We start from the raw sequence: 27,586 nt of genomic DNA, 5'->3' as shown, positions 1-27,586 counted from the left end.
GAAGAGAGTTACTGGATCTACAGCTGGAAAGTCAGTGAAGTACACTTTTATATGAAACGTGTGTGTGTGCAGCAATTTAAAGGCTGTAGTCCCCAGTGGCAAATTTATTTCTTTTTTACAAGTGAGGCTTACTGCTTAATAATTTTAGTTTTAAGTTTTGAAATCTCTCTCATCCCACATGGGTGATATAAGTGTGCCATCATCTTAATTTTTCAAAGGAAGTGAAGACACTAAAGATTTTATTTAGAACAGCAAGTAGGTATTTAAAGGGCAACATGGAACTAAATTTAATCTTTGTTCAAGTGAGTGGTTTACAGCACTTTAAGTGAAAGCCTAAGTGTGTTAGTAGGCAGGACCAGATCTCAAGGTCCCTTGTTGACAGCATGAATTCCAGGACAGAGGACGGAAAAACAACTGCTTTTGTTCTCATGACCACGGAGAGAGGGCATACTTCTTTGTAGCTTATACTTAATTTACTGATTATAACAAAACTTACCAAAGAAATTAGAGACATGTAGTCTTCTTCACAATCTTGAGGAGATTTAACAACAGGCTCTTTGAAGTAAAATCAGCAAGCTATTCACTACTCTCAAATTGGGAACAGTCCTTAACTGTTTCTAAAGCTTTGTGTCTATAACCAGAAAGAAGAGAAATTGAAAATTATTCTGTAGCCAAATGATGGCATGCAAAGAATGAGCTGGTTTCCACTCTGCTGAAGGGTCTGCTTATGCACTCTTTTCATTAAAATCTTTGCATAAGAAGAGGTATCTGGTAGAGGAAGTGGGGATCAGAATGTTCAATGATGCTTCAAGTGAACTTTATTATCATTAAGTAAAATCAAATTGAGGTACTCAAATATTCAGTTGGTGCATTTTGTCAGCTAATATGCCAAAAGTATATCAGCATTGATCTAGAAAAGGAAGTCTTATGTCTATGTAAATAATCCACTGAAGAATTTTCACTAGAAAAAAGAATACAGAACAGTATAGAATAGATTTGAAGATTCAGCAGATGTTTGTACAGGAGTTATAAAATATGTTGATTCTGAAGGGGCATTGAAGCAATTGAAAAACTGAAGATGCTATGGAGCTATGAAAGAAATACTGTTGCAAGAATAAAGAAGTAAAAGAGGGCCTAGCTTCAGACTCTGGGAACTTTTGTTGAGTGTATCCAGGGATATTTCGGAGAAATGAACCACAGAAGAAACCCCTGAAGGTCATCTGAAAGTCTAACAACTTTTCGTGAAGGGACCAGTCTAGTTTATCTCGTTCAGGACTTTCTCCAACTGAGTTTGAGGTATTTTTCCAGATAGAGATGTAGGGATGGATAGCCTATTCCCATGTTTGTCATTGTGGTGAATTTTTTTTTCATACTCTCTTTTGGGATGTCTTTTGTTGTAACTTGTGCCTACTTCCTCTTGCTGTTGTGGACCTCCAAGAATTCTGGTTCCCTCTTATTTCCAGCCTTCTGTCAGGTTATTTTTTTTTCATCAGTAGGTTTTCCCTTGTTCTTTATTATCCTTCTCAAGACTGATGACTTTTTCAACTTTTCTGTCTGCATCTTTTTGTTTCAGCCCTCAAGTCATATTGATGATTTTCTGCTCTACTCATTCCAAAGTACCTATACTTTTTTTCAAGTGGAGAAACCCATACAAAATACTCTAGATACTTCTCTCTGAGAGTGGGGAAGTGTCTCCCTGAGAAGGGGAGTAGAGGCAAATAACCACTTCTTTGACGTGTTGCTGGCAGCAGTCTTGGTACTTTACTGGAGGAAATGTTTTCACTGTGCTGCTCGCTGATGGTGGTTGCGGAAAGTCCATACAGACTATGGATAATATAGGGTATTTTCTTTTGTGTTTTATAAAGCTGGTTTTGTCGCTTTTCGAAAGTTGAATAATTTTGTGAAAGCAAATTGTTTTATAACAATAAAACCTTGAGATGAACACTGGGAAGTATCAAAGCACTAGTTGTTGATGGTATTCTCGTAGCAACTTACTGAAGGTGAAATGAGATTTTTTTTCATTGATTTCGAATTTAGTGAAGGGCATAATGGCAAACCAACTCCTTTGTCATAAAAGCCTGAACGAGAGGCCTCCATGTGTGTCAGTGCTTGAGTGTGTACTTGAGGTCATTGTTCTTGTGCTTGTTGTGGTGATGTCCCTAACTGATACAGTGAATCTATCACCTGTGAAATGCCACTGGATTATCATTGTGGTTACCCTTGTTGTGGGTTTGTTTTGGTCGTTGGTTTTGGTTGTGAGTTGGTTACCTGAGTAGAGTTGGTTTTGTGTACCTCTGACAGTTCCATGACTATTCTCTGGCTGGGAGGAAAGAAAAATAATTGACAAGTTCTGAAAATAAGGTGATGAATGTGAATGGTTTGCATGGGTGGTCTTTGGTTATGTGATACATTTTAATGGGAAAAAGAAGGATTAGTATGAAGAGTGGTTGGAAGAGACATGAAAGAGAAAGAAATGAAAACTCAAGAGACTAAGAATTAGCCACCAGGGTTATCCTCATGATCTCAGACCAATGAAGAAATTCTGTGTAAACCCTTTTTGGCAACAATGGTTTTAAAGGAATCTCTTACTATGATTTTTGGAGAACATTTAACTAAATGTGTGACTTAAAGTCAATTGATATGTGAAATATTGAATAGCAGAGCTGGAGCTTACATGTGCTTTTATGTTATTTAATCCTAAGAGATAAGATGAGCAAACACAAATGCTCATTATTGAAAGTCAGCTGCTTTGTAATACACTGGAAGCCTGTGGAAGAATAATCACTGGTCTGTAAAGCTAACATACTGCTAACTTTGCTGGAATTATTAGATGTACACAGGGGAGTGACATTTGCATAAAAGATAGCATGTGCTCTAGAATGATGGAAATCTTGTGGGGTAAAAGAAATCTCCTGTGCGAAGCCTTGGGAATGGAAATTCCTTCTGTAATAATTTATCGTAATATTAGCTCTTGGATCACATCATGTATATGATGAGAAAATGTTAAGATTAGAGAAGCTGAATATTTTGTGATTAAAAAGTGGGAGGTTTAACTATATACAAGATTTGAGTAAACTTTGTGTTGTAATACAGAAAAATTGCCAGCACCTAAAGCTGTGGGGTAAAAAACTGCATGTGTCTTGATAGGGAAGTTCAAGATAGTATTGCAAGAAAAAAGTTAGCATTAAAAATGTAAAAGTGTGAAGATAATGGGAAAACTCATTTAATGTATCTAGATAAATATAAACAGGATGCTTTTCATATATTCATTGTGAATCTTGAATTTCTTGCAAAGGAAGCCTTTGCTAATTAGCCTAATTAGCCTTCAGCTAATTTTGAAATGTGTATTTAATTTTTTGTAGATTAAGCTAGCTAAGGAATTGGTGGTACCACTTGGAGACAACTTCAAAAGTTCAGTAGGTTTAAAGAACATTAGGAAAATTCAGGGAAAAATGGTCCAAAAGAAATAGGAAGGGTTACATTTGTAAGAGGGAACTTTCTCTTTTGCTGAGTGAGGAGAATGGATTATAAGAAGTGGTAAGGCTGGCATAATGTCTTTTCTATGAACCTCTCTTATTGAAGTTCTTGTTTTTAAATCATTGATAGGACTGCCATGTTGCTTGGAGTGGCTTCAAACTACTATGTTTAAGACTTAGAATACTTACCTTTACAAGAAGGTAAATTTTAATATGCAAACACTGTGTTGATGTAGTTACTTTGAAGAGTTCTGGTGTGGAGAAGATCATAGCAGTAAGTTGCTGAAGTCAGTGAGTAAGTGCAATTAATGTAGTGAGACTGTAGTAGTTAGGCATAATGTGAGATATGTGTTCAGGATAACGAGAGAACCAACTGCAAATTCCTTACAGGAATCCTTTGGGCGGTTGAAGTGGCTTGCCAAGGTGGTTCCAAGACTTAGGAGGTTGTGTAGAGTACACAAGAAGGCGACCTCTAACCAAAAAAGAAATCTTGAAGCGTTTCAATCCAAAATGACAAGCTGGAAAACTCATGTATGCAAAATATAAGAAAGCTAGTAGTTTCATGAAATATGGGCTTTATAATTAATGGATTGTATTTATAAATATCCTACCAATATGTTGATTTGGCTTGATCCAAAGACTCTTATGTTTAAAGTGGTAAAGTCCAAATGAAGATTAGTAATTGCACATCAAACATACAAGAAATCACTTGTAAATCCTTCATTATTTTTAGCAATATGCAGATAACTGCAGCTAATGGGAGATAGCATGAAAAAATTAGAAATGTTCTCTTCTTTCTTTTGTGGATATCAAAGGGAATTAATCTTGGAAACTCGAGAGAGAAAGATTGCATGATCTCTCTTATTTTTTTTTTATCAACTGGGACAGATTTTCATCCTAATCTTATTGGAAATGGCAGTGTCTGATCCCATCACACCAGAGCTCCTGCCAGACTTGATTATTCAGAAATAAAGCACTTCTGTGGGAGTACTATCTGTGTTGGCACTTGACTTGAAAAGGTCAATATAGTTATAATTTTTTTTCCCCCTGTATACTCTGTAAGAAAAATCAAGACCTAAGATGCTATAGTGCCAATTAAGTCTCAAATTTTTTAAATCAGAAAAGAGAGTAAATGCTACCAAGAAGATCAAATTAGCAATATAAATCAGTTTAGTGCCATGTTTAACACACCACAGCCTACCTTGCATAAGCAAGAGAACATGCTATCATCCATCTGAAAGATTAGGTGGAGCCCAATAACCTTGTATTTTCCTCCTCCTCCAGAGGATTTATCAGAGATAGTTCCAAACTGTACTTCTTGTAGAATCTTATTATTACAAACCTGTAAGACTGCCAACAATACAGTTTAGTAACTTCTGCTGTAATACAGCTCTGAGTAACCCGAGTTGCCTTTTAATGTAACTGTACAAGTAGAAGTAATTAAAGCCTGCTATGCATTTGTTTGGCTGCCTCTCAGGATTATACTAACTATCCTGAAAGCACAATTATTCAAAAAGATTTGTGCATATAAAATGAAATAAGGAAAGCCAGGTTATTTCTGAAGAAGGCAGGAGTAAGTTACAAGCATTTGCAAGGAACAGCAACTAATGCATTGAAATGTCAGTGGTATCTTGCAACTCGAGTGTATCATCGTCACATGGAGACGCTGAATGGTATATTTAGTGTTGCTTGGTTATAAATTAATAATATAATATAAACTATATTAGTTGTTTATATTCTTAGCAAATAGAATGATATCTGCTCTTGTCCTTTTTAAATATTTGTAACAAATCATATTTGTTAATGTGGAGACTGATGCATAAGAATCAGTGAGTAAATGTACTTCTGTGGTGCACTGAGCTTGGCTGGCTGCCAGATGCCCACCCACCTGCTCTCTGATAAAATACAAAAGCTTGTTACTGATTAGTGTCATGGTGGAAAAGACCCAATGGAGGGAAAAGTAATCCAACTTAATTTATTTTTTCTGTTGTCCTGTCATGGATAGGAGAAACATTCAGTTGTTCAGACTGTTAAATGCATTTAAAAAAGTGGAATATGAATAACTCTTAAAACCTGACTTTGATATCCAGATAATTCTGTGAATGTGTGGCAAACAGAAAATAGAAAACCTGAAAAAAACCCATTAGCATAGCAGTGGTTAAAATAGCCTAACAATAACTTTTTTTTTTTGTAGAGTGATTTTTTTTAAGCTAAAATTGTGACATGTCTTCCAATTTATTCTCCTTCTTTGACAATTTCTTAGGATGAATTCTCCCTTGAATTAATGAATTATTGAATGACTGTGTCATCAGTGTTCTAATCTATGTCAGAATCATGAGTAACATCAGACCATTCTTCTTCTAGGACTGTAGGAAAGGGTGTGTCAGCATATATTCTAAATAGGATTAGAACAACCTTTTATTAGATAAAGTACTTTGATTTGTATTTTCAGTTAGGAACTACTTTGTCAGATAGTGAAAATATATTATTGAAAAGCTTGTTACAGCATTTGTAAGCATCTACCTAAGCACAGTATTAACCATACTTTAATTTTAATTTATTTTACCTTTTTCTTTTTCTTTTTGACAGAGTAGTAGTATGTGCTGTTATTAAATGAGGGTTTCTTACCTTCTACCCACAGACTATTATTTGCTGTCAGCTTCAAACCAGATTGAGTGCTAGCCTTTTCTGCTCAGTGAAGTGCCTGGACAGAGTAGTTCCTTTAGTTCACCTTTAGCTTTTGCTTTCAAACAATTGATTCTTTTTTTTTTAATAGTTGATTTCCACACAAAATACAATATCGGTCTGCAGTCACTTTATGTTTGAAGAAAATATGACAGTATATTCAGGGTAACAAAAGCACTACACTCCCATTTCCCAACACTGTGGTAGGAAAAGCCTTTGAAGTCTTCATGTTTTAGAAGCAATAAAAGCATTCCTTTATTGACTTCTACTAGAAAATGTTTCCATAGTGTGAACAAGTAAGATCTTAGAGCAGGTAGATATTATTTTCATGTATCTAGAAATCAAAAACGGTCTACTCAATTTCATAAAGCCAAAACTATAAATACCAACAGAATAGAAAAATGAGTTTGGATCCTAAAATGCAAGTTATGGAAAGTCATCCCAGTGCCCTGCTCAGTCTAATAATTTTGTTTATTTAATGGAAAATACTCACTTGAAGAACTTCAATATAATTGTCACTATACTGGCGAGGATTCTGCATGAATTAATTTGCTAATATTTGTATCACACAGGAGGTATAAAACTCTATGCCTGGTACAAACCTATTTTCATGGATTTTTACCTCCTATTTGGCTTTGCTACAAGTTTATGCACTAAATGCTTTTGATGAATTTCCAATCTAATGTTGCAAGCATTTACGTCTGACTAAAGGTAACACTATATTTGCATGTAATAAAATCTTCATTACACTGCTGCTTTTATTGCAGCCTTTTTTCATTGTGAACTGAGAAAAATAATTTACATGCAAGAAAAGTTTAACAAACCTTATTTGGCAAACCTTCAAAGTCACTGTTGATGAAAATTATTAGCATTTAAATTTCCATGAGCACTAGTTTTTTGTCCTTTAGAAAATCTATCATTTAGTTTTTCAGTGAATGGCTTGTTTCAGAAGAAATTCATTTCAAGGACAATTCATTTTGAAAAACAAAAAATCAAGGAGATTATGCATTAATGGAGCAGTGATGTCCAATTAGGCAGCTGTTAGACAGTACTTGGGTACTGGCATGCCATGCAGACTTGAGCAGTATTATATTTGGCAGTCTTTGGTTCTGTTTGCGTTTGATCAGGTTCGGCTGGAACAATATTTTAAGCTATTCATATGTATGGCTATGCACATTTTCTTTTCTTACCCACTAGGATTACATAATCTTCATTATCTACTAACTTTGTAAAAATATGGCCTGTCCTTACCTAATGCATAATTTATTTTCTTAATTAAATTGAGTTCTTAATTAAAAAAACAGTAAGTTGAGTACTTCATATGAATTTTTGTGAAAGAGGCTTCCATTGTGGGCTGCTGTTCTCTGCATGATCTCAACATCATAAATTTCTCATACAATTTTCTCATTCTAAATAGATTTTTCTAGTCTCTATCTTGCCTTGATAGTTTGCTGACAGATATTTTAACAGGGCTCTTTCAATATTTTTTATGAAATAAACATCACCATGAAGCACTTTTGTAAATGTTCTGTACATGATGTACCCCCCCATTAAAAGCAATCAGGTTCTGAAGGTTATGTAAGAATTGAGAGAATTTATTTGATATGAAGTAATTGGATTTTTTTGGGGTTAAATCAGAGCTTTAACAAAATATTCTTTTACATATGATATAATCTAGTTCCACATTCTGAAAACTTTTGTAATAGGGCAGGATGTGTTTGCACTGCTGTAGTTGTTGGCTGGCACAATAGTTGAATATTTACAGGGAAATAGTTGTGTTTTCAGATACATTCTTCTTCTGGATGAGTTTGTTGCATTCAGTGTCATTTAAATTTAAGAGAATGAGGGCATGGACAACGTATCCTGTCGATTTTAACATCTTCATATGTCTGTTTTATGGCTTTGCTGCTCCACTCTTCCTATTCTTACAAGTTAGTGGAACTCTACTTTTTTAACTCACAAGATAGTTCTTCCACCTTACTCACCTCTAACATCAGTTACTGAGTAATGAAACTCAAAAAATTTCATCTGCTGCATTACTCAGCTTAACAGTTGTAAAGACTAAATGTTTCCTGCTGTGCAATCTGACTTGTCCTTTGATATAGAAATGGCTTTTTCTAAAATTGTAAATGCATATGTATTGCTGGCAAGGATAAGAAGCTAGAAGGAGCCTGCTTTAGGGTGGCTGCTTATCTTTGCCGTTCCTAGACTGCGTGGTGTAGTGTCTTGGGGCACTTAAAATTTGGCTGCAATGGACTTGATACATATGAAACAGAATTATGGTTTTCATTGCTGGTGTAAGTGTAAGGTCTTGAGAGATACTGGGTCATCTGTTGGAAACAGTGGGAGGATGAAAAAATCAAATCAGTGTTCAGCAAGATTGTTTGAATAACAGCTGCTACCAAAGCTGTCACCATGGAAGGTAGCTGTGGCTGGAATGCTGGAAGACAAACTTGGATTCAAGGAATGGTTGCACATTGCAGCAAAAATCTTGGCATCTGTAATGTTGCTGTAAAAAGAAACAAACATGGATAGATGTAGCTAAAACCAAAGCAGGTTAGATCACCTTAAGTTGAAAAAGCCAAAAGAGAAAGTTTATTTTCAGTAATAATCTAGTAGTGTGAACTACTGTTCTGTGAACTGCTGTTTTAATGCTCTATAGAAGAGAAGCTGTAGTGATAAATGGATTTGTTCAAACTTTAAAAAGGGGAAGATAAAATCTATTTGCTGCTAGCAGTTGACTCTCAGAATGTACCTGGGATTGTTCCTTATTCAGCAGAATAAGGAAGAGGTAGTGATGAAGTGGGAACAAATGGTGACATAAGCTGAGCTGTGCAGATGCATGCTTTATAATAAACAAAAAGAATCTCAACCACTTCAACAAAAATGGGTTTTTGAGAACAGGATGCTCATATGCACTGGAAATAGACAGTTCTGATCTCCAGGTTTCTGTTGCTGAGAACCTGGGAGTATAGACTGAAACGCAAAGTAGGAAGCATATTTGGAACTATATTAAAGCCCTCCTGAAACTACAGTAGCAAAAATAAGTCAGTATGAAAAGAATAGGAGAAATTAAGGACAAAGCATTCCTTGTGTGAAGGAGCTAATGTGCTTCTGATTTGTCAAGAAAATTCATTTTGTTAGAGCTCATGCTTGCCTTTAGGATGAAATGTAAATTGTGTTATTCATAACTTTCGTAAAAATAATAACACAGATTGTTAATTTGTAGGAGTCTTGTTTGTTTTGGATTGTCAGCGTAGCTCTTGGTACTTATGCCATTCCAGGCTCTGAAGCTAAGGCTTATTCTTTGATCACCAGCTGAAGTTCTGTTTACTCAGGGTAATGTTTGTATTCCACCTTTTGAGGGGGAGGGAAGTCATATAGATTTAATCAAATTATAATTCTGCTGCAGGAACTGCATTTACATATAATGTTATTTAGGTCAAATAAAATGAGCATGTTTTTACTAGTAGAACTATTAACTAATTTTTATGCATCTAAAATTAGACTAATTCCTCAATATCTGTAAGGTCTAGTGACTAGGTAGTCAAGTGTTATGCATACATGAATGTAACAGGAAGAGAGGGATAGAATCCAATTGCACAATGTTTAGAGATGCTAACTAAACAATACGAAAAAGACTCCAGCTGGTACAAAATAGATTCATTTTTCCCTTTTTGTCTTTTTCCAGCAATTAAAAAATTGTGGCTAGTGCAAAGATGTGTGAAGAGATAGTATAGAAATACTACTGTTGTTCTCATATGATAAACTGTATTTTTCTTCACAAAAGATGTGTGCAATAACCAAATCTGCATACTAGACTAATTATGCAGAATCTCTGTAATAGAGACTACATCATCTTCAGTCTTGTAGAACTCTTGCACAGACTTTGAGGAGCAGGACTTCAAGTAGCTGTCATACAAATATTGTTTGCCTGAATTGCTGGAGGAATAAGAAGCTTTCTGGACAGAGGCTTAAAAACTTGCATATTAGAATTTGCCTAAAACTATATTTACAGTATATTTGTCTGATATTCCTACTTAGGTAGATACATTAGATTATCAAATATCTATTTTTGTTGCAGAAATACATACCCTCTTTAACATAAGATGATATGAAGTTACATTCACTTTTAGAGTGTGATGTAGTATTAATGTGTTCTCTAGCCAACAAAGGCAAGAATTCACTTGCAATTCCAGCATTTCTGTTTAGTTTCTGTCAAATAGTGTGTCAGAACAGCATTTCAGTGAGAATGAATGCTGCAGATCTCTCCTGCTTGCTTTTTAAAAAAATATTCTAAAATGGTGAATATTCTTAAAGCTTGCTTGTAATGGATGCTTTCTGAGTTTGAATCTTTGTGTTTATGATTGGCTCATCACTTCATTCCTTAATGTACCACAAGAGTGTCTCATAGTACAGTAAATGATCTGTATTACTGAATAGTTATTACAGGTTTGGTGAAAGAGGAGAGAAAACCCTAATACAGATGTTAGAAGTAATGTCAGTTGTACATCTGTAATAATGCATAAGAAATGTGATTCTGTAATTGGAAGATGCACAGCGATGATTTTAGCTAGAAAACTTTTTTGCACTTTTGGAAAAGTGAAGTCAGTGTTATTTTCTGCAAGATTTATTTTCAGGGAAATAGATACTTGTTGTCTTGTAACCCAGAATCCAAATGCTTCATTGATTCCTGTTTCTGTCATATTTTTCATATTTCTCTGTCATATTAGAGAGAGCTTTTAACAGAATATTTTAATTTGAAGAAAATTGTAGCATTTTCTTTGCTATTTATATGGAATAGTACACTGAACGTTAAATCTTTGAGTCTATTTAAATATTGCTAAGCACTTAGCTTGTGAATTAATGGAAAAGGTTCTTTTGTGGATTCTAAATCATGTGGATTCACCTAAATTACAAAATTTACTTCACTCTTTGTATTTTTTATAGTAATGATTAAAAGCTTTTAATGTGCAAATTGTGAAAAACTGTTCTAAGATTAGAACACTTACATGTTGATGGAAAATGGTGATGCAGACTATTATATAGTCTTCAGTTATACTCTCCACTTCTGAGGAAAAGGTTAAGGTGATTTACACATTTGATATGCATCCTGTTTACTTTTCTACAGAAACTGGAACTTTTTTGGCACTTTCTAAATATTGTATATGTCATAACTGAGCATTAAAATGGATTATGTTTATGATTTAAAAGAAATTCTCATATCCTGTTTCAGGGTTGAGAACTATGTAACTCTACATTGTATTTTACTGCACATCTCATGCCACTGACTACAAATAAATAACATGTACCTTTTTGCAGAGTTTGTGTGGCTCTAACTGTTAAGTGCAATCACAAAAAATACACTTTAAAATTTGAGGAAATTTATGCAAGGAGCAAGTGCTGTATAAATGCAAATATGAAAAACAATGAAGTTTCTTGGAAGTATTTTTAGCAGATAGCTTTGTATTGTTGAATACAAGTGAAGATAAGCAGTAGCTGAGAAAATCATATTAACTGGTATAGATTATAAAGTTTTTTAATGTAACTTTCTGGAAAGTGACAGTAGGAAGTAAGGACTATTTGCACAAAATCAGCCTGTGGATGTATGACGGCGCTGCTAGGTTAAACTTCTTTTGGGAATGAAATACATGCTTTTGTTTCAATATCTTAGTTCTGGCACTGCAGTATAGCAGACTTAAAATAATCAAGGAAGTTTTATTGGTTTTAGTATATAACCAATATCTCAAACTTATTTATTTGGAGAAAAAAAAGATGTAAACTGCTTGTATCTTTCAAAAAGTTGGATAGGTGCATCACTATCAGAAGCAGCACTGAGAAAACTATATTACTTTCCCCAGTTTCATTTTATTATTTTTACAATCTGGAAAGAACAGATGTTGTTATTTACAGTAATTAACCAGATCAACTTAAAACCCCCTCTCTGGTATATGTTTGGATATACATTGATAAGTGTATTGATAGGAGTCAATCATGGTAGTTCTAATGGCTTGCTTTTCTTATAGATTGCTATTGAAAAATATTGATTAATGGTATTAAATAAATCTTTTACAATACAAAGCTATGTCTTATTTACTGAGTATTTTAGGTGAGAGTCCTTGTATCCCTTAGGAAAGAAAATACTCTGGTAGCTGAATAATCTGGTGTCTATAGGTATGTGATGCAATTCTCTTGTGCCATAGATACCTTCATGAGTATGTTATGAATAGAGCAATTTTATTTGTTTCTGATAAAATGACTTGTGGATAGAGTTCCTACATGATCCTTTCCCTCTTGTTTAGCCTTGTTAGTGTTCTTGTCTTTCAAGGCTTATTTCAACAGAATCAAAACTTTAATCAACAGTGCATAATGTCATAAAATTAGCTAAATAATCATTGCCTCATTTTATATGTTTTTCTTAGTACTTTTTATTAGATTTTTCCTGTGTCAGATCTGTCCAAAATCAATAGCTTAAATGGGCACTCTTCTGAACAGACTTGAATAATTTGCTTATTACAGGGTATATTAAAGCATATAATCTAAATAAAGGTATGCTCCATTTACCTTTATTTGCAGTCTCATTATGGCTTGAGACTATGAGAGTTCAGTATGATGAGCACAGATTCTTAGCAGTGTAACTCACGAGCTTAGAGGGAATGCCCTGTAACAGTGTAATCTTTTGCTTGACACACAGCACATTGAAGCTTCCAAAACCTCATTTACTTTAGCTGCTCCTAATATACTGGGACCTTAAAATAGTCTTACATTTTGATGTAAACTGTACAGTGTTAGGTAGAAACTTTTAATTTAGAATATCTTGATAGAATCCAGTTGTATCCAGCTTGAATATATGAGGTCAGTCAGATCCCTTGGCCTATAGAAGACTCAGAAAGGGCTATGGTTTCTTGGCTGTTAAACATCCCCCTCCAAGAAAAGGAAAATAATACACCACCCCCCACCCTCCCCCAAAATGGCCTGCCTTTGCTTGTGCTCTGGAACACTTAATTTCTTTTCACTAGTTAATTTTCTATAATTTTCTAACATTTTTAAAGGTGTATTTAGGAAGTAAGTTGAACTAGTTTTTCAGACTTTTTAGCAAAAATTATTACAGAAATACTTAAGAGTAATTTCTGTAGTTTATGAGCTGAAGCAAGCATTAATTGTATGAGCTGGTATTTAATTTTAAAAACATTTAAAAAAAATTACTGTTAGCAATGTTAACACACTGGAATGAGTGTGGAGGTCAAGGTGGGAAATAAGGTTTAGGTGACTGCATTCCCTTATCTTTTTCTGCTAAGGTTCAGCATACTTTCAGTATGAGTGACCCCTTGAATTTAAAGAACATCTCATAAACTAATTGTTAGTGTTTGATCTGAAGTCCTCAGACTGTTGTCAGAAAGCTATTTTTGATGTGCATTGTATGACTGAAAGCATAGTATTTGTGATAGTTCATGAATTCCTACTGCAGATTATGTAAGGCTATTAATTATCTATCTTATTGAGGAGGTGCAGTACAGACTTATACACAGTAGTTCTTATTCTTCATTAACATTTTCTGCAGAATGTGGACTATGTTGTTAGTATTCATCTATTAACAAGTTAATGCTGTTGATAATACCTGGATTTATTTATTAAATATGGCAAGTTGAGCCACATGGAGACTTTGTGTGACCTTGATTGACGTTGGCTTTAGTTATAGATCTCTGTAACTTGTTTATCATGCAAGTACTCCCTTGTGCTCTGGAGATTTGCTGTTCAGTACAATTTGTTTATTACACTTAAAAGTGGATTGCTTTGTTACTTGTTGCTTTAAGTTTGAAAGATACATTTATGCTGCTTTCAGTAAGTAAATAATCTGGTTCATTCGGATTTTTCTCAGAAACTATTTGGACATATTTTTATCAAGTGGAATGTTCCCATGTGCAACTGAGAGCTTGCTCACCTGTAACGTTTGCTACATAAATATTAAGCTTCAAATGTTGGGTTGAGTTCCTTCACAGAGACTTTTCTCAGAAAACTGTACATGCATGCAACGATTTTCTCTGTGGTTCAGAGAGAAAATATCTTCTCCTATTTCTTGGACATTCAAGAGTAAATCTCTAAGATGCACATAGCAGAATAGCAATGCACTTTGTGCACCTACACTGCAGGCTGTCTGCTCGCTCCTGTTCATACACTGTCTGTTTCTACAGTGCTAAGGACTGTAGTTTAGTTGAGGTGGAATGTGACATTCTTGTGGGGAGACAGATATGTGAGATATGGACGTTCCCTTAGTAGAGCAAACCAAACATTCTTATAACTGTAACTTCTATTGTTCATCTTCATTTCCTTAATTCTGGGTAATTTTAAACCTTAGTCTTTACTTTGAGATCTTTACATATACTTGTAAGAATAGATAGATCAGAATTATAGCTGTTGCTATTACTGTTGTTGTTTGATGCGAGACTAATGTTTAAAGATGATAGTTTAGTTGCTTAAGTATAAGATGATAAATTTTCTGAGTTTTAGCATATTTAAATCTGCCTGATGGTTTAATGACTGAGATAATTTAAATTAAATAGACACTTCTGTTACCTTAGATCTTGTCATGGTTTGAGCCTGGCACAGAGCATGAAAATGCCCTCACCCTGGTGTCTGCTGTGAGATGTGACTAGGAATAAGCAAAACAGGCTCTAACTTAAACATAAAGAACACTTTATTACTTAAACTACAGGAAAATAGGGAAAGACTATAAGGAAAAAGAAAAAAAAAAGGATTGAAAACTTTACAAAAAAACTACTTTCCTCCTCCCCACTCTCTGACTTTCTCAATCTGATACATTTTCTCAAAACACTAACTGCCCAGCCCGGCACGACACTTTAGTATACTCAAACTGCAGTTCATGAAGAGGAAAGGAGTCTTTTTTGTTCTATAGGCTTTTCTTGGAAACACACTGAAACTTCGTGTGCTTCTTTGTCACTTCGGCACTGCCCGGAAAAAGTTCTTTTGCTGCTTGTGACATCTTCTTTCTATGCTCAGTGCTCTCACCACTGCGCAAGGCTAGAGCTGCTTTTAGGGTTGTCTTTTAAGGATGCTTTGTCTCACTCTAAAAAGGCACTGTTTCTGCTTTTGGGACATCTGTCTCCCCCATATTTTTCTAACTCCCTGGGGCCGGGGAGTCTTCACGAAAAACTCTCTTAGTTTTGAGGCACTGCCTCTTTCTAAATGCAGTCTCTGTGTCACAGGAACAACTGAGTCTATGGCTACAAGAAAAGTTTAGCTAAAAGGCCACTCTAAATCATCTCTCTCTATCTAATCATCTTTACGTTTTTCGGGCCAGGTCTTTGTCTCATCTCATCTCTTATCTCTTTTCTTATTCAGCTTTGAAGAAGATTAGCATTTTTGCAAGGCTTCAATCATGAAAGAAAGGGTTAAAAGTTTTCAGTCTCTGTCTATTTCAGAACGATAATATTTTTACACGTGCTGCTGCTGCTGCGGCCGGCCGAGCTGCACCCTTCTCCCCCCTTTCTCTTCTTGAGCGGCTGCTATCACATTCAGACGCCGGCTCTCCTCTCTCTCCCTCCTGGGGGGGGGAATGGCTGCCTGATATCTCTTAGAGCTCTGCTACTTTTCTATCTTTGAGAGCTTTCTCACTCCTATCTCTGTTTAAGCCCCGGGCCTACCGCATGGCTGCCCCTCTCCCGCCCAGCAGCAGCGGCTGGGCTGGACGGGAGAGAGACCTGACCTCTTCACAGCGACGTCTCAAGAGAGAGTTCTAAGGGCAGTGCCCTGCTTTTTAACCCCTGTGTATTCTCAGAGGTGTGTCTAAACTCCACTGGCTACACTAAGTGCCAGTCTCAAACCCAAAACCTTCATTGGTTTGACTACAGCTTCTCAGAATTCCTACTCTTTCCTAGTCAAACCACCACAGATCTTAAACTAAATCAGACACTCATTATTGAGTAATGATTATGAAAAATCAAAATAATATGATTTTTAAAAAATTATGTAAGCAGTCTTTTTGTAATCAACAAGATTATTCTAACAAAAAACTTAAAAATGATCAAGAATTATAGTTTGCACTTTTATTTTCTAGTAGAAATAGTAATGAGCTATTAAATTTCTGGTTCTGCACTGCTTTAGACTTATCAGTAGGTTTCCAGCGTATGTTTCTGTCTTTGTATATTTTTCTTTAATTTTGCATATGTTATGTAAAATCAGTGTAATGTCTTATGTTACATTCTTGTACCACACCTTATTGTTATGTATCCAAATATTTTTTATAAACTATTTATGCATGTCTTTTTGACTTTCTACTGCCTCCTGTCTTCACCATAGCAACTATATTCTTGAATCTTTTTCAGCCTGTATTATGTCTTATATTACTTTTACCTTTCTACACGTAAAAAAGATTCCGAACTTTACTCATCGAGCATTCATATTAAAAATGTATCTTAACATCATATTGGATAAATTGCTAATTTGTGCTTCTCTGTAAGCATTGCAACCTCTGCTTTTTAAACAGATTTGTATGCTATGGTTTTAGAGATTAGGAAGCAAAGCATCTTTATTTTTTCTTTCATTTTTGTTGCACTTTAGGACTGTGATTTTAAAAAATATTTGGTTGAAACTATGATTTTTAGTATGTGTTGAAAATAATGGCTATGCAGCTTTAAGTACAGATCTTTTTTCCCCAGTCTGAAACAACAGCAGTTTTTTAAAATGTGTTTTCTATTATAGTTAACTTGGGGTTTTAAATATACCCACAGAGATTTAAAACAATGCTACCTTTATAGTTTCTAATGAAGAAATGTCATCTTATACCAAAGTTTCAGTTTTTCTTGGAGAAGGCTTTTAGCATGATGTGTTTCAAGATAAAATCATAAAGTGGTATTTTGTAAATTTCTCTAATATACATCAAAGGAATTTTTTTCTACCAAATTTCAGGGAAAATGCAGGTCATAGCTTAGACATAATTATGCTTCTAGATATGTACAGTATTTAAATGTAAACGTAAACAACAATAGCTTTGCATATTTATTGACAGAATTACAATGATGTCTCTGAGTGCCATGTATAGTCAAGTTTAGATCTATGTGTTGGTTTGAAGTTAAGTGGACAGAGAAAAGAGTATTTTAAAAGTTGAACAGGTCTGTTATTGTTTTTTGATTAGTAGCTTATGTGGTTGCATTTTTCTTACAAAATAAATGCAAGAAGGCAACTCTGGATCATTTTTGTGGTGAGATAGCTTTAGAAGTAGAATTACTGTGCAGAGTCTCAGTGTCTGCTGCTGAAAGCCTGGATGATAGTAAAGGAAATTGTAGCTGTCAAGTGCATGTTCCAATCACTGAATAATGAATCAATTATGTTGGTACTTTTGATCAACAACAATAAAAATATCAACATTACAGAGCTAGTGTAAGCTTGTGTATTTCTAATCTCAGTGTCATATTTTTGCAAGCGGATAGCCTAGAGAAACATTGCTGTTTGGTTTTAGATGGTACTGAATAGTTGTCTTGAACATTGGAACAGTACAGACTCAGTATTTGGGGACCTAACTTTTGAAACATTATGGAATCTTTTTGATTTATTTGGTTTACTATTTGAAATATTTGAAGCAGCATGGAAAGAAAAACAGTTAAAAGGGACTGGAAAGCTTTGGAATAAAAATTTTGCATTTTTTCATTGTCTAATACAGTCCTGGTTATCTATGGTGTTAGTATGGACAGTTTTAAAGTAGTCATGAAATATTGAAGGCTCTACTTGGAAGTGGGAAACTGCTGTATAACCTCCCTCCTTCCTCTTATAGAGCAATGTAAATACAGCCACATTTTCCTTCAGGTTGACTGGGTAAAAGGCATTTTGGATTCAACTGCTGAGTGCTTTCAAAGAGACAACAGCCTCCTATTTTCATTCTGAGGAACAAGGGCTTAATTTTTTCGAGTGGATAAAAAAGACAATAGTTGGAATTACTGTCCTGATTTTGAATATTGATCAGATCAGTTCTTCTCAAAGCCACCACCTCAATTATAAAACATGACATTATGAACATGTTGTTATGACACAGTATCTCTTTTTCTTTTCTTATCCTAAATTTAAAATCACTAAGCCAAATTTTGTAAAGTGTGGCATAAAAAAGGAAATGAAAAAAAAAACCCCAACATTTTCTTCAGAGGTTCATGAATTGCACTATGATCATCTAAATCCTGCATAATGAAGGCAGATCATTGTATTTGACTATGGACAGAGTTCAGACACTTCCTATCCTGGAGGAGTTCAGTGTTTGTACCTCTGGTAGGGGAAAAGGAGTAGAGGAGGGCAGGAGCATAGCTGACAAAGAACCTTCATTGGTGACTGCATAATGTTTAGAAGTCTTGATTTCTGAAGGCAGAAACCAAAAAATGCTCCCTATGACTATATGGCATTTTCCCATTCTTGTACTTCATTTTGGGTAAAATTAAACTGCTATATCAATGCTGCCATGACACTTGTTTTTGTTTTTACATGTGAAGAAATTTTGGTCTTTTTCTTTACAGAAAGGTTTATCCATCCAGAATGCAGAGATACTGGATATATATTTATTTATTTTTAGGTGAGGATTTTTTTTCTGCTGTAGATTTTTGGATGAATTTTCCTTCCAAAAGTTTATCCATCTGAAGTTTTGGTGGATATGTGTCTTTGGATGCACTTGAGATCCAGTGGAGCCTTAGTAGAGAAAATAACTCAAATGTGTAGATAGAATTCCATCTGCCTTCTCTTTTTCCATAAGGTCCTTCCATAAAGCACTGTTAGCTTTTATGTGTTCTTAATCCCGTTTTCCAGAGTAAGTATGGGAAGTCTAAGAGGTTTTTGAACTCACTCTTTCTGAAGTAAGTGTTTGAAGTGTGAGAACTATAGACAAACAATGCTTAAATATCTGGGAAAACAAAACTATCACCACCAGTCCACTAGCCCTCCCCTCCCCACTCCTCCCCACCCCAAAAAAAAAGCACCATAGGAGAAACACAACCAACAGTTCCAGCAGCTTTCTCTCCATTCTTGACTTGCACTGGTATAGTTAAACCAAAAGAAAACATCATGTTTGCATCCCATCTGTTGTAAGTGTGTCAAAATCTCTATTGTATAGAGGCTCCAAAAGACTTCATTTGCAGATGCACCAGACATTGTTATAAGGAGAATGAATGGGTGGGATTTAGGATGAATAAGCATTGATTGCTGTATGGAGAGAACTTTATGATAATAATGTGGTTGTTGGTTGCTTCAAGTGCATTTATGCTTTTGCCAGCTGTTCTCTTGCTGGTAACTCTAAGCATCATATTGCTTTTAAAAGGGTGATATTTATTCTGTTTACTCCAGGATGCTGTTCCAGGTAATGGATGGTGTGTGAGTAGAGCACAGGAGAGAGTTACACAACTGTTAGAGAGAGGGTTTGCCTGTCAGTGATTGGATTTCATTGAGACATGTTATCCACGTGTACAGATGTAACTTTTTCTATTTTGAACATATGAGGTTGAAAGTAAAGTTCCTGCACCCTGTTTGTATGGGAACATCCCCAGTTTTGGGGAAGACCATGATGACTAAAAAGTATGCTTTAAGAAATGGCAGTGGCTCAAAGACTTGTGCCCTTACACTGGAAACTATAAGTGCATTTATTCTCAGTGCTGCCTTTTAGTATGTGTTGAAAATAATGGCTATGGAGCTCTAAGTATGGCTTTTTCAGAAATCAGTTAAAACAGAAAACAATTAATGGATTAACAACTGGTTTTAAACTGTATTTGAAACCTTTCCTGATTCCTGAAGACTTGCTAGCTGCAGAAAAGTAAGTCTTGCACTTTTCTCTTTCGTTCTTTCTTTCGTTCTTTCTTTCGTTCTTTCGTTCTTTCTTTCTTTCGTTCTTTCGTTCTTTCTTTCGTTCTTTCTTTCGTTCTTTCTTTCGTTCTTTCGTTTGTAATTATGCTTGTCCAGCTTTCTGTTATGAATAGATGCAGTGGTCTGTCTCCATGTTGTCATTATGTGTGGTCTTTTCCTAAGGCAGTGGAAAATTTTAATTTAAGTCTGTTTTTTCTTTAAGTTGAAATTATTTTTTCCCTACACAATTGCCTTCTATGTAAATTGACATCACTATCTGTTGCTGGAGGCCCATTTACTAGTTTCAAATTGAAGAATTTGGTCAGCATGTAGGTTTCTAATGGATCTTCAATGCAGTTTTTTCTGCATCTAAAGTCAGACTTTCTGTTGAAAATCTGCTTTCATTTTTGTAGCTCTTCTTTCATCACCAAGATTTTCTTTTTATCCTAGTAAAAAGACTGAATAATTTCTACAGATATCTGTCACTTAATAATAAAAATACAAACAAAGCCCATTTCTATTATGAAGTCAGCCTTCTTGCTATGAATAATTTTAAAGAAATAATGTTTTTCTAGAAATGGAGATTTTTCTGTTGCTGAAATAGAACACTTTGATTTTGACAATTTCCTGGGAAACTACAGATAAATGTAGATGATGTTATCCTCTGACTTCAAAAAAGGCTGAGTTTTGGGGCAGCAAAAGCTACAATTAATGCAGCATTGAAGTGATTCTTCTAGAAGAGACAGTATCAGCACATAGGAGTGTATTAAAAGAGTTAAAAATCTGAAAAATTGTTTAAATATAATTTGTAAGTAATCTTGTTAGGTTTTGTGGTGTGGGTTTTTGGTTTTTGTTTTTGTATCAGTACATTATAATAACCATAGATTAGGTAGATATATAGTCTATTTTCCTTTAGCATGTTGTGGAATACAATTATACAGCTCTATATAAGGTTGTTTTCCTTAGTGATTTGTACTGGATCTGAATTGTTTTGATATATTCCTAAATATGACACTTATCTTGCAGAGGAGTACAGGAAACTTATCATCAGAGTTTTGTAAAGGTGGTTTGTGATCTGGGAGTTGTATAAATTATTCTTGTGATTTTATTAGCATTTAAATTAATAACTGACAAGCTAAGCTTCAGTTTATATCGTGTGACAATTTTATAAATACTATAGAGTTGTGAGCTCACATATTGTGATATTTGTCATGTGTTCTGGAGAAATTTCTATCTTAGAAATATAATGCAACTGGGTCATTACAGCCTAAAATATGTTAAGATTTCTTGCTAATGAAATATCTTGAAAGCTGCTGAACAGGACAGATGACTTTTAAAGCTAATTGTAATTCACTGAGGCACACTATAATCTATAGGCAAGTTCACCTCTGCACTGTTCCTGTCCAGTTGTTGTCTCAAACAATTATCACCAAGTTATTGTTCTGGTATGAGCCATGTCATGCTTCAAAGTGAGATGAAAAAAATTAATGAGGGTGCATGAATGCTTGTTAAGTAGATACAGTTATGCTCAGTTATGCTCTCAACATTCTTCACTATGACTGTTGAGATTGAGGCAATGTACTCTAATGAGACCATGCAAACAAATGTGCTGACTGACAGCTCTTTCTTTAGCAATAAAAAATGTTGGCTAAATTCATATTTTGTTTCAGCGTAATCCTTCAAGTGCTTGTGCAAATAAAATTGAAGTGCTTGTGCGCTTGAATTTAACTTACACTGTAGACCATTATTGTTTTTTTCTTTATTCAATTACGTAAATCCATTTCACTGCTTTTATTAGAAACTGTGTATGATATTTAGTGATGATTGCAAGGGAATCATGCATCATTTAGTAGTTATAGCAAGGGAATACTGAAGGGGGTTTTATTTGTTTTTACTGGGAAAAAAAGACAGCACCTTTTCTAGAAGTTATATTCAAACATGTCTGAGGACTATTTCATAGATTCATTAGTTCATTATCAATGATATGCAGAAACACTGAACAGTTTTTCTACAAATTACAATCAAAGACACAGTGGTAGATTAAAAAAAGGAGAGTGAAGTGTGTGTCAGATTCGGCATAAGAAAAGTAAATTATGCTAGGCAATAGATAACATTTTAGTTTTTTGAGATGACAGTTTTTCTAAGCAAAACAAATATGATCTGTTTAAAGTCCGGATTGCAGTAGGACTGCCAATGTACCAGTATTAATGAAAAGTGGGATTAGCTGCAGACTTGTAAAACAGGTACGTTTAAGACAATGTGGGGAATATTGAAAAAGGCTGCATTGGACTATGAGGCTATTAATAGAGTTTTTGAAGGATCAGTTTTGGGAATAATTATTTACTAAATAGTCTCAATGATCTGTTGCATATGTTAAAAAAAGGCTGAACTTTGTGATGGCAGAGTTTGGAAGCATTTTCAGATTCAAGAAGGGTAGGATGTTACAGAAGCTGGATGAGTAGAAGAAAGACAAATTTGAGAACAAAGCCAAATACTTAAATATGATTGGCAAATGTTATGTTACTTTTAAGTCCTGTTAGTTCTGAAAGAGCTTGCTCTGTTCAAGTGGATTTCAAGTAATCTCATGGTAGTTTTTACTACATGTAGGGTTTACAAAACCGAAACTGCAGGACTTCTTTTATACAAAGCCTTTAACTGTAGCTTCACTTGTTGATTTGAAACAGAACTTCTCTCACATAGCAGAGAAATTTTAACATGTTTAATCCCTTTTTCACATTGCTAAATGCTACTGCATTTGCCTACCTCATATTTACCAGTATGCTGTAGAGACCCCAGCATGTACCTGATGGCTGCGGGGGCCAGTACAGAGAGCAGGACAGGAAGATAGGTAGCTTGTTACTGGCTTTGCGTGGCCTTGCTGGCATTCCTTTGCTAATTGTGGATTATTCAGACCTCTGGTAGCTGACTGACTACTTAAAGGTGGCAGAATATTGGTTGTGTTTGAGAATGGAGAGTGTGAGTGTAGCTATTGCACAAGAAAGCAAAGAAACCTGGGAATTAAACACGTGAGAAAGAATCATTCTGAAACAAGCTCACACTTCTCCAGTCCATTCAGATGGATTTGATATTGGCTAAGAGCATAGCACAGTTCTCTTGCCTTCCCTTGTGGTCAGGGAATCAGAACTTAGTGGAGATGCTCATGCCTGAAATTTAACACTGTGAACACAAATTTTAGGTTAGCACTAGAATCTGTGATTTTTTTACTTCAGTTTATGTACACATGGGTATTTTTAGATATATATATATATATATGTATTGGTTGTTTACAAAAAAAAGGAAATAAAGATGAGGGAAGGAGAGCAGAACAAATCCTGGATTTCACAGAAATGTTTCCAGTAGGGAAGCATTGTCATTAATATGTTTACAAGTCACGCTTTGTAATGTGGCTTTCAGTTCTACTGTCCCAGACTCAAGGCAGATTAAATCACAGATGCATAGAAGCTTCTGGTATCATCAGGTGAAGAGATTAAATGGATTTGAACTATTTAATTAAAAATATCAAAGATCATGTTGTAGTGCTAAGATATTTTGACATTCTTTAAGAAGAGCATTAGAAAGGGAAAAGAACTGTTTAAACCGCAAGAAATAAGTAAAAACTAGTCATGAATAAATTGAACTGCAGATTGGTTCCAGACACGTAGTTCAGAGAGATTCAGGCACACTTGCCTTGAGAATGCCTCTTTAAGAAAAAGACCTCAATATTTTAAAAATAGACCTAACAAAATTATGAAAAATGTATCTGCTGTGCTTTGTTTTAGGAGTTACCCGAACTTTGGACTATGAGTTCCTATTTTACGTTTATTAGATGACACAGTAGTTACTATTAATTGTTGCAAAACTTTACAAGTAAGGGATAGATTTGCATTCCTTTATGTTGTCTCTCCTGCTCCCATACACCACATAGGGTATATGTTTGTAAGCAGCAGGTTTATCAGCGGTGCATGAGGAAGAGGGTGGGTTGCACCTTGCAGGATGGAAGATCCACAGTGATTTGTCTTTTTTTTGGCTTGCCTCCCAGATTTCCGAGCTCTCAGGGATTGTAACAAGGGGTAAGCAGTCTCACTCTGAAGGTTCAAACCCAGGCATCTGACCTGCAAGGCCACTACTTTCAGGCTGCTATTCAGCTAATGCCATCATCCTGGAGATCTAGTCACTATGGCTGACTATATACCAGCCTTTCATGTCTTAGGCTGATAGAAGTGTCCCATCCTGATCTCCAGATATGCTTCAGGTGCTTTGATGTATTTTAGGTGCTAGTGTGGGAGTGCTCTTTATTATCTCTGATACCCTTGATTTCCTGCTGCCTTTGTAATTTGGCAGTTCACTGCTGGCCATGGCTCTTCATTCCATTTCAGTCAGAATACAACAGCTCCTCCCTAGTAATTCCAGTTTGCTATTCTTTTCCATTTGCCCTTTTAGTTTGGAGTCCCATGTACTGCTGTTTCTTGTCACAAGTTAATGATCAGTCCTTTGTCAGGTTGGTACTGCCCCTGCCTTTGTGGTTTGTGAGGCACTGACAGTGCTATGAGGTGACAGTGGTAGCTTAGTAAGTTTTTTGTCACTCTTATGTCAGATCATTCGTTCCTGCCCTTGCACTACCTCATCTATTCTAGTTCCATGTCTTGGGGTGTTTTTGTATAGTCACTCAAAGAATTAGCTTGAAAGCCTAATCCAGTGTTTTCCTCCTGGAAATAATTTGAATTGTATTAAGTTAATATCAGACATTAACAACAGAATTAAAAATAACATCAGAACACAGAGAATACTTTATAAAAAGTATTCAGCAAAATTGTTCAGCAAAATTACTTACAGATGAATAACATATAGTGCGATATGCACTATATTGTACTACAGTGTTCTGTAATGAAATTACATCTACATAATAACTAATAAAAATTGTGTTTCTTGTGAATTGAGGTATTGTTCATCAATAAGGATATTTAGTTAAACTGATTTTGAGACTGGATGCTGGTAAGATTATACAACAATATTTTACACAAGTGAAATGAACCCCATAGTTTAAAGGAAGGAGAAGAGGTCTTGATGGAATAATTTTTCTGTCAGAAAATGTCTTCAACCTATATGTATACTCAGATGGTACTTGTTAACTTTAAATCTTACAATAACAAAGATCAAATAAATTATGAAAAATGTCTCTCTAATCAGTTACAGTGTACTATTCTGAGAGCAATTACCTTTAAAAACAAATGGTTAATTAAAAATGTGTAATTTTTATTTATAATTTATATGATAGCAAATTTCATGAACTTGTTATATGCCATTTCAGTGGCAGGCAAATCTGGTGCTGCTAGATGGGGGGAGTCCAATTCTTTTTCTTGTTTGATAGTGTTTATATGGCTGTGCAGGGAAGTGGCACAACAGAAAGCTAAGCTCTGGAATTAACTCTACAGATAAAAATAGGAAAATAGTGAATAGCTTCCTTCAGATGCATTGCAAGCTTCTGCTCTGCTGGGATCACAGGATGGTGCTCTTTGAGCAACAGAGTGCATGTCAGTTCATTGATGCTCAGCTGAAGAGGCCTGACTGATGTCTTCTGCCCTGCTTCTGGTTACATGATCTGCCTCTCTTTGGTGCTCATTTGATTACTCCACAAGCTGATTAAACTTGCTACTTTAACGTCACATTTCCCCCCATCCCTGTTTATTTTTTGGTCATTTTTGTGAGTTGAAGTTTTTAAAGTACATTGATTATCATGTTTCCCTTTTCATAAATTCTAGGACTATGCAAGCAGGACAAAAGCAGAGCGTGTGTGTAGGGGAAGGAATGGACTCCCATATATTTCCGGAAATGCTCAGCTGTGTCTCCATACTGTGGCTTTTGGAATCGTAGAATAGTTGGGATTGGAAGGGCCATCTAGTCAAACTCATCTGCAGTGGGCAGGGACATTGTCCGTGCCATCAAATTGCTCAGAGCCACATCTGGCCTGCCTTCAAATGTTTCCAGGAGTGAGGCATCTGCAACTTCTCCAGGCAACCAGTGTTTCCTCACCTGCACTGTAAAAAATGTTACCTGTATATCTAGTCTAAATCAATGGTTTTTTAGGCTAAAACCCTTGTCCTGTCACAACAGACACTAATTTGTATAAGCTCCCTTGAAATATTCAAGAGCTTCAAGGTCTCCCTAGAGGCTTCTCTTCTCTAAGATAAACAAACCCAGCTCTCTCAGCCTATATTTGTAGAAGTGCTGCAGCTGTCTGATTGTCTTTGTGGCCTTCCTCTGGACCTGGGCCAAGAGGTTCATGTCCTTCCTGTGGTGGGAACCCCAGAGCTCAGTGCAGCACTCCAGGTGGGGTTTCACCAGAGTGAAGTAGAGGGTTAGAATCACCTCCTTTGATCTCTTGTCCAGGCTGCTTTTGATGCAGCGCAGGATGGGATAGATTTCTGAGCCACAAGTGCACATTGTCAGGTCATGTCCAGTCATTCATCCACCAGCACCCTCACGTCCTCCTCCAAAGGTGAAAAAGCTTAAATTACTACATGTTCAAAGACTTGTAGTCTTTAAAACTCAAGGCTGGAAACATCTGTATTAAATTGAAAGTGAAGATTATGATGAAGTAATTTTTCCCGGGTAGTAAATTAAGATATAAAACCCAAAAAGATTCTTCTACTTTGTTTTGTGAATAAATAATAAATACCAACATTTTCAAGACTTGCACAGTAAGAAGAACTGAAATTAGCTTGTATGCTGGACTTTGGTCTAGAAATAGGCCAAGTCATGCTTCTAGAAGCTATTTAGTGAAGTTTAAAAAGTTTTGATATCAAACAAAGTAATGAATACTTCATTAAAAGATAAAAAAATATTTAACTTGTAGACTCACCTAAAAAAGACCCAGAGCATAGTTAAGGAAATACAGAGACAGCAGCATATTAAGCATATTTAACAGATGCTACATATAATCTGTAAGCAGCAAAAGCCACATCTTTGAGTGTCTCTTTTTCATGCAGATTTCACTTAGGAGTATGTGCTTGTATATTCATGGTGAGGACTTCAGTTGGTTTCTGATTGTAACTGCTTTGCGATTTAGAGCTAAGGTTTAAAATTTTCATACTATTGAATTTTAAACATGGATAAAGATCTAATAAAAATGCTATATAAAAATATGATTTAGTGTGTCATATCTGCCTTCCAAAGGAAAAAAAAGGAGTAAGACACTTTTTGTCCTGTTTCCAAATGCTGAAGCTCTGAATTATTTCTGTTTGATAATAATGAACTTTCCTCCAAGCTGGACTTTGGGAGAACACCACATTAGCACACAAAACATAACTTCCACGGTCAGTAGAGTGAGTTTTAGAATAGGTCAATAAAGTGGACAGTAACAGATTGCTAGGACCAGCTGGTATTCACCCTGGACTTCTAAGGGAACTGAAGGATGAAACAGCTCAGCTATGAACTGGGCTATGTAAACTGTCGCTTGAATTTATGCCAACATCAGAAGAAAGGAAGCAAGGTGACAGTTTTAAAAAAGGCTTGAATATCTACCATTGCCAAAGTTGATACCAATTGATACAATCAATAAATTACTGATATACTGGCAAAAAAAGGGTTTTGGGAACTGT

The 27,586-nt window shown here is 35.4% G+C and overlaps 1 protein-coding gene across 3 annotated transcripts in view; it reads left to right on the top strand.

Annotated features, from left to right (window-relative positions):
* The window catches only part of DIAPH3 (diaphanous related formin 3), a 202,356-nt gene that overhangs the window by 51,036 nt on the left and 123,734 nt on the right, over positions 1 to 27,586 (top strand). The gene's annotated exons all lie outside the window — the stretch shown is intronic.

This window comes from Zonotrichia albicollis, chromosome 2 (genome assembly GCF_047830755.1).
Source record: "Zonotrichia albicollis isolate bZonAlb1 chromosome 2, bZonAlb1.hap1, whole genome shotgun sequence".
Lineage (NCBI taxonomy): Eukaryota > Metazoa > Chordata > Aves > Passeriformes > Passerellidae > Zonotrichia > Zonotrichia albicollis.
Note: the sequence above shows the minus strand (reverse complement) of the source record. Positions and strands in the feature narration are given on the sequence as shown.